This window comes from Bos indicus x Bos taurus, chromosome 25 (assembly GCF_003369695.1).
Source record: "Bos indicus x Bos taurus breed Angus x Brahman F1 hybrid chromosome 25, Bos_hybrid_MaternalHap_v2.0, whole genome shotgun sequence".
Taxonomy (NCBI): Eukaryota; Metazoa; Chordata; class Mammalia; order Artiodactyla; family Bovidae; genus Bos; species Bos indicus x Bos taurus.
This window is the reverse complement of record NC_040100.1, coordinates 28,895,508-28,909,877: the sequence shown is the minus strand read 5'-3', so window position 1 is coordinate 28,909,877 and position 14,370 is coordinate 28,895,508. Positions and strand designations below refer to the sequence as shown.

Genomic DNA, 14,370 nt, shown 5'->3' with positions numbered 1-14,370 from the left:
GCAATCAGAATCCAACAACACATTAAAAAGATCATACACCATGACCAAGTGGGCTTTATCCCAGGGATGCAAGGATTCTTCAATATCCGCAAATCAATCAATGTAATACACCACATAAACAAATTGAAAAATAAAAACCATATGATTATCTCAATAGATGCAGAGAAAGCCTTTGACAAGATTCAACATCTATTTATGATAAAAAAAACTCTCCAGAAAGCAGGAATAGAAGGAACATACCTCAACATAATAAAAGCTATATATGACAAACCCACAGCAAACATTATCCTCAATGGTGAAAGCCTTTCCTCTAAAGTCAGGAACAAGACAGGGTGCCCACTTTCACCATTACTATTCAACATAGTTTTGGAAGTTTTGGCCACAGCAATCAGAGCAGAAAAAGAAATAAAAGGAATCCAAATTGGAAAAGAAGAAGTAAAACTCTCACTATTTGCAGATGACATGATCCTCTACATAGAAAACCCTAAAGACTCCACCAGAAAATTACTAGAACTAATCAGTGACTATAGTAAAGTTGCAGGATATAAAATCAACACACAGAAATCCCTTGCATTCCTATACACTAATAATGAGAAAACAGAAAGAGAAATTAAGGAAACAATTCCATTCACCATTGCAACGGAAAGAATAAAATACTTAGGAATATATCTACCTAAAGAAACTAAAGACCTATATATGGAAAACTATAAAACACTGGTGAAAGAAATCAAAGAGGACACTAATAGATGGAGAAATATACCATGTTCATGGGTTGGAAGAATCAATATAGTGAAAATGAGTATACTACCCAAAGCAATTTATAGATTCAATGCAATCCCTATCAAGCTACCAACGGTATTCTTCACAGAGCTAGAACAAATAATTTCACAATTTGTATGGAAATACAAAAAACCTCGAATAGCCAAAGCTATCTTGAGAAAGAAGAATGGAACTGGAAGAATCAACCTACCTGACTTCAGGCTCTATTACAAAGCCACAGTTATCAAGACAGTATGGTAATGGCACAAAGACAGAAATATAGATCAATGAAACAAAATAGAAAGCCCAGAGATAAATGCACACACATACGGACACCTTATCTTTGACAAAGGAGGCAAAAATATACAATGGATTAAAGACAATCTCTTTAACAAGTGGTGCTGGGAAATCTGGTCAACCACTTGTAAAAGAATGAAACTAGAACACTTTCTAACACCATACACAAAAATAAACTCAAAATGGATTAAAGATTTAAACGTAAGACCAGAAACTATAAAACTCCTAGAGGAGAACATAGGCAAAACACTCTCTGACATGCATCATAGCAGGATTTTCTATGACCCACCTCCCAGAATATTGGAAATAAAAGCAAAAATAAATAAATGGGACCTAATTAAACTTACAAGCTTCTGCACATCAAAGGAAACTATTAGCAAGGTGGAAAGGCAGCCTTCAGAATGGGAGAAAATAATAGCAAATGAAGCAACTGACAAACAACTAATCTCAAAAATATACAAGCAACTCCTACAGCTCAACTCCAGAAAAATAAATGACCCAATCAAAAAATGGGCCAATGAACTAAATAGACATTTCTCCAAAGAAGACATACAGATGGCTAACAAACACATGAAAAGATGTTCAACATCACTCATTATCAGAGAAATGCAAATCAAAACCACTATGAGGTACCATTTCACACCAGTCAGAATGGCTGCAATCCAAAAGTCTACAAGCAATAAATGCTGGAGAGGGTGTGGAGAAAAGGGAACCCTCTTACACTGTTGGTGGGAATGCAAACTAGTACAGCCACTACGGAGAACAGTGTGGAGATTCCTTAAAAAACTGGAAATAGAACTGCCTTATGATCCAGCAATCCCACTGCTGGGCATACACACTGAGGAAACCAGAAGGGAAAGAGACACGTGTACCCCAATGTTCATCGCAGCACTGTTTATAATAGCCAGGACATGGAAGCAACCTAGATGTCTATCAGCAGATGAATGGATAAGAAAGCTATGGTACATATACACAATGGAGTATTACTCAGCAATTAAAAACAATACATTTGAATCAGTTCTAATGAGGTGGATGAAACTGGAGCTTATTATACAGAGTGAAGTAAGCCAGAAAGAAAAACACCAATACAGTATACTAACGCATATATATGGAATTTAGAAAGATGGTAATAATAACCCCGTGTACGAGACAGCAAAAGAGACACTGATGTATAGAACAGTCTTATGCACTCTGTTGGAGAGGGAGAGGGTGGGAAGATTTGGGAGAATGGCATTGAAACATGTATAATGTCATGTATGAAACGAGTTGCCAGTCCAGGTTCGATGCATGATACTGGATGCTTGGGGCTGGTGCACTGGGACAACCCAGAGGGATGGTATGGGGAGGGAGGAGGGAGGAGGGTTTAGGATGGGGAACACATGTATACCTGTGGTGGATTCATTTCGATATTTGGCAAAACTAATACAATTTTGTAAAGTTTAAAAATAAAATAAAATTTAAAAAAAAAAAAAGAAAGAAAGCTGAGCACCGAAGAATTGATGCTTTTGAACTGTGGTGTTGGAGAAGACTCTTGAGAGTCCCTTGGATTGCAAGGAGATCCAACCAGTCCATCCTAAAGGAAATCAGTCCTGAATATTCATTGGAAGGACTGATGCTGAAGCTGAAACTCCAATACTTTGGCCACCTGATGCAAAGAACTGACTCATTTGAAAAGACCCTGATGCTGGGAAATATTGAAGGAGGGAAGAGAAGGGGACGACAGAGGATGAGACAGTTGGATGGCATCACCAACTTGATGGACCAGAGTTTGATTAAGCTCCAGGAGTTGGTGATGGACAGGAAAGCCTGGTGTGCTGCAGTCCGCGGGGTTGCAAAGAGTCAGACTCAACTGAGCAACTGAACTGAAATTACAAGTCTGGTCCAGAGGTGCCTCCACTGAACATGCTGAGTGAGAGGGAATATGCCACAACGTGAATGGAGCCAAATCATCTCATTTCCTAAGGGTGAGTTAAGCACATTAATTAACTGTGATCTAGAGTTGGCCTCGGGCTTCCCTGGTGGCTCACTGCTAAGCAGGAGACAAGGTTCGATCCTGGGTCAGGAAGATCCCCTGGAGAAGGAAATGGCAACCCACTGCAGTATTCTTGCCTGGGAAATCCCATGAGGGAGGAGCCTGGTGGGCTACAGTCCATGGTGTTGCAAAGAGTTGGTCACGATTTAGCAACTAAACAACAGAGTTGGTCTCAGTCTAATCTTCAGGTTTCATCCTGGTCTATTGACAAAAAATTGCTACAAATGTTTGATGAATAAAATAATTTCTTTAGGTGATGTAAGTGAGTGCTCTTCTATTAGAAGATAAAATGGAGGTATAGCTCAGGGGAAGAGAATTTGACTGCAGAAGATAAAATAACTTTGTACATACAGGGGAGTGTGTGAATCTGTGTACATGCTCCAACTCGTGAGACCACAAATAATAGAACAGTGAATCCTGATACAGATGAGTACATCCTTTGACCCAGAAACCCATTTCTAGGAATAACACTAAGAAAATAAATTTCTCAGACAAGATTTATACACAAAATGGATCCTTAACAACAAAAATCTAGAAATGGCATAAATATACAACAATTAAAACATTATAAGATTTTCATACATGTTCATTATAATAGTGTTTTGAAGAATATTTGATGGCCATTTTAAAATACTTTAAAAAGCAGGCATTGGCAGTGTAATCCTATCTTTATCATTACACATCACACAACAGACAGAGAGCCATATATAAACGTGTGTGTGTGCTAACTCGCTTCAGTCATTCCTGACTCTGTGCAACCCCATGGACTGTAGCCCACCAGACACCTCCGTCCATGGGGATTTTCCAGGCAAGAATTACTGGAGTGGGTTGCCATCCTATCCTCTAGGGGATCTTCCCGATTTAGGGAGCGAACCCATGTATCCTGTGGCTCCTGCATTGCAGGCTGATTCTTTACTGCTGAGCCACAGGGGAAGCCCAATATATAAACATATCTGATGCATGTTGACTTCCCTGGTGACTCCATGGAGCTTCCTCCGGAACAAACAGAAGAATGAAGAAGAAAATTTGGAAGAATGAATGAAACGTATCAAAATGGTTACTTGTAATCTTCTGCTGGTGGAACTGCATGATTCTTACTTTTATATCTTGGAGAAGGAAATGGTAACCCACTCCAGTATTCTTGCCTGGAGAATCCCATAGACAGAGGAGCCTGGCAGGCTACAGTCCATGGGGTCGCAAGAGTCGGACATGACTTAGTGCACTGTCTCACCTACTTTTATATCTGTATCTTTGTTTTCCAAATTTCTATAACAGCTTCAACTTTTGTGATTCAGAGAAAAAATTAAAACAAAACAAGATTAATAAACTTTGATTCAAGAAAGCTTGTCTATTGAAAAGTTATCTTGATATCATTCAGAAAACTCAAAGCCACAGATATAAGAATAAAGATACCCATCAGTTTTGGGTTTCTGTTTTGTGGTTTTTGAAAAACTTTGTATGCCTGTTGTTACCATGGGCTATGGGGAGGAAAAAGAGAGGAGTTGTTGTTTAATGAGTATAGTTAAATATATGCATGTACCTCTTGATTCAGGAATCCCATTCTAAGAACCTATCACAAAAATATACTGGGGAAAAAATGAAATGGCGTATGTTCAAGGCTGGGCTTTATGGATGGCTTAGTGGGTAAAGAATCTGCCTGCAATGTAAGGGACACCGGAGACTCAAGTTCCATCCCTGGGTTGGGAAGATCCCCTGGAGGAGGAAATGCAACATACTCCAGTAATCTTGCCTGGAAAATTCCATGGACAGAGGAACTTGGTGGGCTACAGTCCATGAGGTCGCAAAGAATTGGACATGACTGAGCAGATGGCACCCTCATTTTAAACTTTTGTTGCAGGAAGAGGGACCCCTTTCAGTACCCAAGAGTGGGCTCTTGTCTAACATTCGGAAGTGAATTGTCTGAGGAGACACTCATGCTGACAAAGCAAGAGAATTTATTGGGAAGGGGTGCCCAGGTGGAGAGCAGGATAGGGGAACCCAGGAGAACTGTTCTGCCATGTGGCTCACAGTCTTAGGTTTTATGTTGATGGGATTAGTTTCTGGGTTGTCTTTGGCCAAGTCTTTGTTTTGACTCAGGGTCCTTCCTGGTGGTGCAGACATTGCCCAGCCAAGATGGATGCCAGCAAGAAGGATTTTGGGAGATGGTAGGACACGTGGTCTTCTCTGAGCACCAAAGAATTGATGCTTTTGAACTGTGGTGTTGGAGAAGACTCTTGAGAGTCCCTTGGACTATAAGGAGATCCAACTGTTGCAGGAAGAGGGACCCCTTCCAGGGCCCAAAACTGGGCTCTTGTCTAACACTCGGAAATGAATTGTCTGAGGAGACACATGTGCTAACAAAGCAAGAGATTTTATTGGGAAAGGGCACCCGGGTGGAGAGCAGTAGGGTAAGGGAACCCAGGAGAACTGCTCTGCCGCGTGGCTCGCAGTCTCGGGTTTTATGGTGATGGGATTCATTTCCAGGTGGTCTTTGGCCAATCATTCTAATTCAGAGTCTTTCCTGGTGGCACACACATCGCTCACCCAAGATGGATGCTAGTGAGAGGGATTCTGGGAAGTGGACGGACACGCAGTGTCTCCTTTAGACCTTTCCCGAACTCTTCCGGTTGGTGGTGGCTTATTAGTTCCGTATTCCTTATCAGGATCTCCTGTCATAAAACAACTCATGCAAATAGTTACTATGGTGCCTGGCCAGGGTGGGCGGTTTCAATCAGTGTGCTTCCCCTAACACAACCAGTCCATCCTAAAGGAGATCAGTCCCAGGTGTTCATTGGAGGGACTGATGTTGAAGCTGAAACTCCAATACTTTGGCCACCTCATGCAGAGAGCTGACTCATTTGAAAAGACCCTGATGCTGGGAAAGATTGAGGGCCAGAGGAGAAGGGGACAACAGAGGATGAGATGGTTGGATGGCATCACTGACACAATGGACATGGGTTTGGGTGGACTCCAGGAGTTGGTGATGGACAGGGAGACCTGGCGTGCTGTGGTTCATGGGGTCGCAAAGAGCCAGACATGACTGAGCAACTGAACTGAACTGAAACTCTTCCAGTTGGTGGAGCCTTGTTAGTTCTGTGTTCTTTAGCAAGATCTTCTGTTGTAAAATAACTCATGCAAATGGTTACTATGGTGCCTGGCTATGGTGGGCAGTCAGTCAGTGTGTTTCACCTAAGAACTCCCCCTGAGAGACTTCATACTCCACCTTGGGGTGGAGGTCTCTTTCTTCTGTAACTTCTTGCTGCTGTGCATGGGTGTAGTCCTGCCTAGCAGAGCAGAAGTCTCTCTCTACCTAATCTAAATCTAGATATGAAAGAAAGACAAGAAAGTGAAAGTCACTTTGTCATATCCAACTCTTTGCGACCAGAATTCTCTAGACCAGAATACTGGAGTGGGTAGCCTTTCCCTTCTCCAGGGGACCTTCCCAACCCAGGGACCAAACCCAGGTCTCCCACATTGCAGACAGATTCTTTTCCAATTGAGCTGGGTCTGAAACCAGCCTTCACCCTTCTAATAACAGCCATTTTGCGTGAAACCCTGAAATAGGCAGGGGCCAAACAGGGCCCAGGGAAGGAAGGCACAATCTGGGGTGAGGGCTGCAGCGTGTGTGACTTTGTTCTGATTGGTTGGTGTGAGGCAACAGGGCGGTGCTCCAGGAATCTTGCGCTCAGCCTGAAGTTACCATCCTCCACCTGGGTGGGGCTCCAGTTCTGCCAAAGAACTCAAAGATATTGTTATGCATATTCCTTGAGTAGGAAACAGGACCCTGCCCTAAGGCTGTACCACCACTTGTCTGTCCAGTTCAGTTCAGTCCGACTCTTTCCAACCCCATGGACGCCATGCCTCCCTGTCCATCATCAACTCCCAGAGTTTACGCAAACTCACTTGACTGTTCCTCTCCTGTTTTTGTGTCCCATCCCTTCCCTGATCAGCAACTATTTGAATCTACCCTTGGAACTCAGGGAATGTCAAAGAAGCTGAATGAAGTGTGTATCCTACAAACAAGAACAGAAGACACAGAAAGACCCCAAAACCCCATAGACTCCTGCTCACTTTAATTCAGGGAACTGGGCAACTATGGCTCCGATAACTTCCTGTTGAAATGGGGCATAGTGCTGCCTCAGTTTGAAGAATGGACACTGAACTGGAAGTATTTCTGAGTACCAAGTCCTGGACCTGAGTCTTTATGATTAAAACCTCAATCCCTCGGTCTGTCATTTTTGGGCAACAGACCCAAGTAGAAGTAGTTGGAAGTGACAACTGGAATCTAAATAGACAAAATAAATCTCATTTGTTTTCAGAAGAATAAGCCTGAAACTGACTCTGGATGTATAGTCAAGTAGCCAGTTGTCTGGCTTTATAAAAAGTAAGATTGCAGTTACTAGCTGCCGGCAGACATTGTTTTGAGAACGTCTGGTGGCATCCAAGTCTGACACAACTCAGAAAACTCAAGTTCTTAGCAATGCAAGGACTAGTCTAAAATTACACCCATAGTGTCACCTGGTTATTTCCTTGGATGTCTGAACCATAGCTACTCATAGGCAGGGATGAGTAGGTACAAACTCGTTATTGTTCAGCAACCCAGTCATGTCTGACTCTTTGCGACCCCGTGGACTGCAGCATGCCAGGCCTGCCTGTGCCTCACCATCTCCCAAAGTTTGCCCAAGTTCATCTCCATTGCATCAGTGATGCCATCCAAACATCTCATCCTCTGATGCCTTCTTCTCCTTCTGCCCTCAGTCTTTCCCAGCATCAGGGACTTTTCCAATGAGTCAGCTGTTCACATCAGATAACCAAAATACTGGATACAAACTACTATATGTAAAACAGATAAACAAGGTCCCACTGTATAGCATAGGGAACTATATTCACTATCATTTATCTTACTACAATATCAATTATCTTGTAGTGAGCTATATTGGAAAAAATCTGAAAATTATATCGACATTGATCGTATATATTTATCTGAATCACTTTGCTATACCTCAGAAACTAATGCAACATTGTGGATCAACTATACTTCAATTTTTAACAAAGAGAAGAAAAATTAACTTGGTATGATGATACGTCATAAGTAGTGAAACTGAGTAAATGAGATAAGAGCTTCTAAGATGAATTCTTTAGAAATAATGCTTTAGATGTGTATATTTTTAAAAGTTGGAGGGGGCACATCTCAGGGCATGTGAGATCTTAGTTCTTAGATTGAACCCTCACCCCCTGCAGTGAAAGTATCTTAACCACTGGACCATCAGGGAAGTCCTTCTGTTCTTTTTTTTTTCCTGATGGGTTAGGGAGTGTTTTTCATTTTCTATACTTTCTTATTTTTGGCTGTGCAAGGTCTCCATTGCTACCTGGGCTTTTCTCCAGTTACAATGAGCAGGGGCTACTCTTTGTTGTGGGGTGTGGCCTTCTCTTTGTGGGGGCTCCACTCGTTGGGGAGCACAGACTCAAGGCACGTGGGCTTCAATAGCTGTGGCTCCCAGGTCTTAGAGCGTGGGCTCATTTGTGAGTTGCAGTGCACAGGCTTTGTTGCTCTGAAGCATGTGGGATCTTCCCAGACCAGGGATCGAACCTGTGTCTCCTCCTTTGGAAGTACGGACTCTTAACCAATAGACTGTCAGGGATGTTCTTTTTGAAAACAAAGTCGTCCAGGTTTTATTCACCACCAACTCCTCTCTCTTCTCCCTGCCCACTGCTGTGCCCCCCTTGAGCATTCCCAGTCAAGGGTGGGCTTCTCTGGTCAGCTCAGCTGTACTCTCCTGGGAGTCTAGAGGTCAGAGAGGAGACCTGGCACCCAGTGGTAGGTCTCCTCTGGAGCCCAGCAGATCCAGCCAAGCCAGCTCTTCCTTCAGCAGGTGTTGCAGCACTTGCCTTGCTCGCTCCATCTCCCATTTAAGACTGGCTTTGATAGGGGCTTCAGCGGTAAAGAATTCTCCTGCCAGTGCAGGAGACATAGGTTCGATTCCTGGTCTGGGAAGATCCCACATGCTGTGGAGCAACTAAGCCCCTGTGCACCACAACTACTGAGTCTGGGAGCCGCAACAAGAGAAGCCACTGCCGTGAAGCCCACACACCACTCTGCAACTGGAGCGTGGCTCCTGCAGCAACAAAGACGAGCATAGCCGAAAACAAATAAATAATTTAAAAATAAAAGACGGACTTTGATATCACTGACATTCACAGAGCCATTTTCCCTGCCACCTGCAGCACCACAGCATGATCCATATTTAACTCAGAGGGACAGACCAAAGGAGGTAAGTGCCGCCCCCAGGGATAACGTCAAAGCCAGTGCCGAGTGCCTTCAGTGTCTTGATGGCCCCAATCAGGTCATCTTGGCTGACATCCTGGGTGAATGTGACCTTTCCTTTTAACACCTGTTGATGTCATGTAGTCACTCCAGAGTTATCAGGTCTCCATTCTGTTGCTTCAGGGCCAGGCACACGTGAATAATCTAGACACCCAGCTTGTAATAGACGTCTCCCACGCCTAGCATCTCAGACCAAAATCCTTTCCCAGAGGCCAAAGAATCCACCCCAATAGTAGCACACGTGTCCTGGAACTGCATCTGGGACACAGGATTCTTCCAGATCCCCTGCTTGGGCTTGCTGACATATTCTTTCAGGTTGGTCTTGTACACATCCAACTGCTTGGACATCCATCTCAGCCAAGACAGTCACTCACTCCCTATACTTGGCCGTGCAAGCTTCTTGGGGATGACATCAGTTCCCAACCCACAGCAGTGCATCCCTTCCCTGGCCCATAGCCACCCCGCTGCCAGAAAACTGGATCCACTTCAACTCTGAAATTATTTCCTATTATATATTGAATGGATAAAAGTCCCAGTGTGTAGCGCAGGGAACTATACTCAATATCCTGCCATAAGCCATAATGGAAATAAAAAGAAATATATATGTATATAATGCACACACACACACACACACACACACAATGGAGTCAATTTTCTATACAGCAGAAATTAATACAACATCGTAAGTCAAGTATGTTGTTTTTAGTTGCTCAGTTGGATCTGACTTATGCAACCCCGTGGATTGTAGCCCACCAGGCTCCTCTGTCCATGAGATTTCCCAGGCAAGAATACTGGCGTGAGTTGCTATTTCCTTCCCCAGGGGATCTCTGACCCAGGGATTGAAACCAGGTCTCCTGCATTACAGGTGTCTCCTGTATTGCAGGTGGATTCTTTACCAATTGAATCAACTGTTGTTCAGTTCGCTAAGTCATTGAGATCCTCATGGACTGAAGCATGCCAAGCTTCACTGTCTTTCACTATCTCCTGGAGTTTGTTCAGATTCATGTCCATTGAGTCAGTGATGCCATCCAACCATCTCATCCTCTTCTCTGCCTTCAATCTTTCCCAGCATCAGGATCTTTTCCAATGAGTTGGCTCTTTGAATCAGGTGGCCAAAGTATTGGAGCTTCAGCTTCAGCATCAGTCCTTCCAATGAATATTCAGGGTTAATTTCCTTTAAGATTGACTGGTTTGATCTCCTTGTAGTCCAGGGGACTCTCAAGAGTCTTCTCCAGTACCAGAGTTTGAAAGCATAAACTCTTTGGTGCTCAGCCTTCTTTATGGTCCTGCTTTTACATCTGTACATGACTACTGGAAAAACCATAGCTTTGATTATACAGAACTTTGTTGACAAAGCTATGTCTCTGCTTTTTAATACACCATCTAGGTTTGTCATAGCTTTTCTTCGAAGGAGCAAGCATCTTTTAATTTCATGGAATTTGGAGCCCCCAAAATAAAATCTGTCAGTTTCCATTTTTCCCCCATCTGTATGCCATGAAATGATGGGACTGGGTGTCATGTTCTTAGTTTTTTGAATGTTGAGTTTTTAGCAAGCTTTTTCACTCTCCTCTTTCACTCTTATCAAGAGGTAGTTTAATTCCTCTTTGTTTTCTGCCATTAGGGTGATATTATCTGCATATCTGAGGTTGTTGATATTTCTCCTGGTAAAGTTGATTCCAGCTTGTGTTTCATCCAGCCCAGCATTTCACATGATGTACTGTGCATATAAGTTAAATAAGCAGGGTGACAAAATTCAGCCTTGACATACTCCTTTCCCAAATTTCAAACAGTCTGTTGTTTCAAGTTTGGTTCTAACTGTTGCTTCTTGACCTGCATACAGGTTTCTCAGGAAGCATGTCAGGTGGTCTGGTATTCCCATCTCTTTAAGAATTTTTCAGAGTTTTTTGTGATCCACACAGTCAAAGGCTTTAGTGTAATCAATGAAGCAGAAGTAGATGTTTTCCTGGAATCCTCTTGCATTTTCTATAACCCAACAGATATTGGCAATTTGATTTCTGGTTCCTCTGCCTTTTCTAAGTCCAGCTTGAACATCTGGAAGTTCTTGGTTCATGTGCTGCTGAAGCCTAGCTTAAAGGATTTTGAGCATTACCTTGCTCACATCTGAAATGAGTGCATATGTACAGTAGTTTGAACATTCTTTGGCATTGCCCTTCTTTGAGACTGGAATGAAAACTGACCTTTTCCAATCCTGTGGCCATTGCTGAATTTTCCAAATTTGCTGGCATACTGAGTGCAGCACTTTAACAGTATCATCTTTTAAGATTTGAAATAGCTCAGTTGGAATTCTATCACCTCCTCTAGCTTTGCTCGTAGTGATGCTTCCTAAGGCCCATTTGACTTCATGCTCCAGGATGTCTGGCTCTAGGTGAGTGACCACACCATAATGGTTATCCAGGTCATTAAGACCTTTTTTGTACAGTTTTTCTATGTATTCCTGCCACCCCTTCTTAATTTCTTCTGCTTCTGTTAGGTCTTTGCTGTTTCTGTCTTTATTTTGCCCATCTTTGCATGAAATGTTCCCTTGATATCCCTAATTCTCTTGAGATCTTTAATCTTTCCCATTCCATTGTTTTCCTCTATTTCTTTGCCTTGTTCACTTAAGAAGGTTTATCTCTCCTTGCTATTCTTTGGAATTCAGTTGAGTATATCTTTCCTTTTATCTTTTGCCTTTAGCTTCTTTTCTTTTCTCAGCTATTTTTAAGGCCTCCTCAAACAACCATTTTGCCTTTTCTCATTTCTTTTTCTTTGGGATGGTTTTGGTCACTGCCTCATGTACAAGGTCATGAACCTCCATCCATAGTTCTTCAGGCACTCTGTCTATCAGATCTATTTGTCACTTCCTTCGAATCTATGTGTCACCTCCACCATATAATCATAAGGGATTTGATTTAGGTCATACCTCAATGGCCTAGTGGTTTTCCCTATTTTCTTCAATTTAAGTCTGAATTTGGCTCATGAAGAGCTCATGATCTAAACCACAGTCAGCTCCTGGTCTTGTTTTTTGCTGACTGTATAGAGCTTCTCCATCTTTGGCTGAAAAGAATATTATCAATCTGATTTCAGTATTGACCATCTGGTGATGTCTACAACTAGTGCGTTTTCTTGGCAAAACTCTATTAGCCTTTGCCCTGCTTCATTTTGTACTCCAAGGCCAAACTTGCCTGTTACTCCAGGTATCTCTTAACTTCCTACTTTTGCATCCCAATCTCCTAAGAATGAAATGACATCTTTTTTTTTTTTTTTGCATTAGTTCTAGAAGGTCTTGTAGGTCTCCATCAGTTCAGTTCAGTCCAGTCACTCAGTCCTGTCCAACTCTTTGCGACCCCATGGATTGCAGCACGCCAGGCCTCCCTGTCCATCACCAACTCCCGGAGTTCACTCAAACTCAAGTCCATCGAGTCGGTGATGCCATCCAGCCATCTCATCCTCTGTTGTCCCCTTCTCCTCCTGCCCCCAATCCCTCCCAGCATCAGGGTCTTTTCCAATGAGTCAACTCTTCGCATGAGGTGGCCAAAGTATTGGAGTTTCAGCTTCAACATCAATCCTTCCAATGAACACCCAGGACTGATCTCCTTTAGGATGGACTGGTTGGATCTCCTTGCAGTCCAAGGGACTCTCAAGCATCTTCTCCAACACCACAGTTCAAAAGCATCAATTCTTCGGTGCTCAGCTTTCTTCACAGTCCAACTCTCACATCCGTACACGACCACTGGAAAAACCATAGCCTTGACCAGACGGACCTTTGTTGGCAAAGTAATGTCTCTGCTTTTGAATATGCTATCTAGGTTGGTCGTAACTTTCCTTCCAAGGTGTAAGCGTCTTTTAATTTCATGGCTGCAATCACCATCTGCAGTGATTTTGGAGCCCAAAAAAATATAGTCTGACACTGTCTCCACTGTTTCCCCATCTATTTCCCATGAAGTGATAGGACTAGATGCCATGATCTTCGTTTTCTGAATGTTGAGCTTTAAGCCAACTTTTTCACTCTCTTCTTTTACCTTCATCAAGAGGCTTTTGAGTTCCTCTTCACTTTCTGCCATAAGGGTGGTGTCATCTGCATATCTGAGGTTATTGATATTTCTCCCAGCAATCTTGATTCCAGCTTGTGCTTCTTCCAGCCCAGCGTTTCTCATGATGTACTCTGCATATAAGTTAAGTAAGCAGGGTGACAATATACAGCCTTGACGTACTCCTTTTCCTATTTCAAACCAGTCTGTTGTTCTGTGTCCAGTTCTAACTGTTGCTTCCTGACCTGCATACAAATTTCTCAAGAGGCAGGTCAGGTGGTCTGGTATTCCCATCTCTTTCAGAATTTTCCACAGTTTATTGTGATCCACACAGTCAAAGGCTTTGGCATAGTCCATAAAGCAGAAGTAGATGTTTTTCTGGAACTCTCTTGCTCTCTTGATGATCCAGCAGATGTTGGCAATTTGATCTCTGATTCTTCATAGAACTGTTCAAATTCAGCTTTTTCAGCATTAGTGGTTGGGGTATAAACTTGGATTACTGTGATACTGAATGGTTTTCCTTAGAAACAAACAGAGACCATTCTGTCATTTTTGAGACTGCACCAAAGTACTGCATTTTGGACTCTTGTGTTGACTATGAGGGCTACTCTATTGCTTCTCAGGGATTCTTGCCTACAGTAGTTTATATAATGGTCATCTGAATTTAATTTGCCCATTCCCATACACTTTAGTTCACTGATTGCTAAAATGTTGATGTTCACTCTTGCCATCTCCTATTTGACCGTATCCGATTTACCTTGATTCATGGACCTGATATTCTAAGTTGCTATGCAACATTCTAAGTTCCTATGCCTTACAAATAGCTGTGAAAAGAAAAGAAGCGAAAAGCAAAGGAGAAAAGGAAAGATATAAGCATCTGAATGCAGAGTTCCAAAGAATAGCAAGAAGAGATAAGAAAGCCTTCTTCA

The 14,370-nt window shown here is 42.6% G+C and overlaps 1 pseudogene; it reads right to left on the bottom strand.

The window, feature by feature from the left end:
- Positions 1-8,826: 8,826 nt before the first annotated feature.
- Positions 8,827-9,761, bottom strand: LOC113883209 (annotated as a pseudogene).
- Between the last annotated feature and the right edge of the window lie 4,609 nt (positions 9,762-14,370).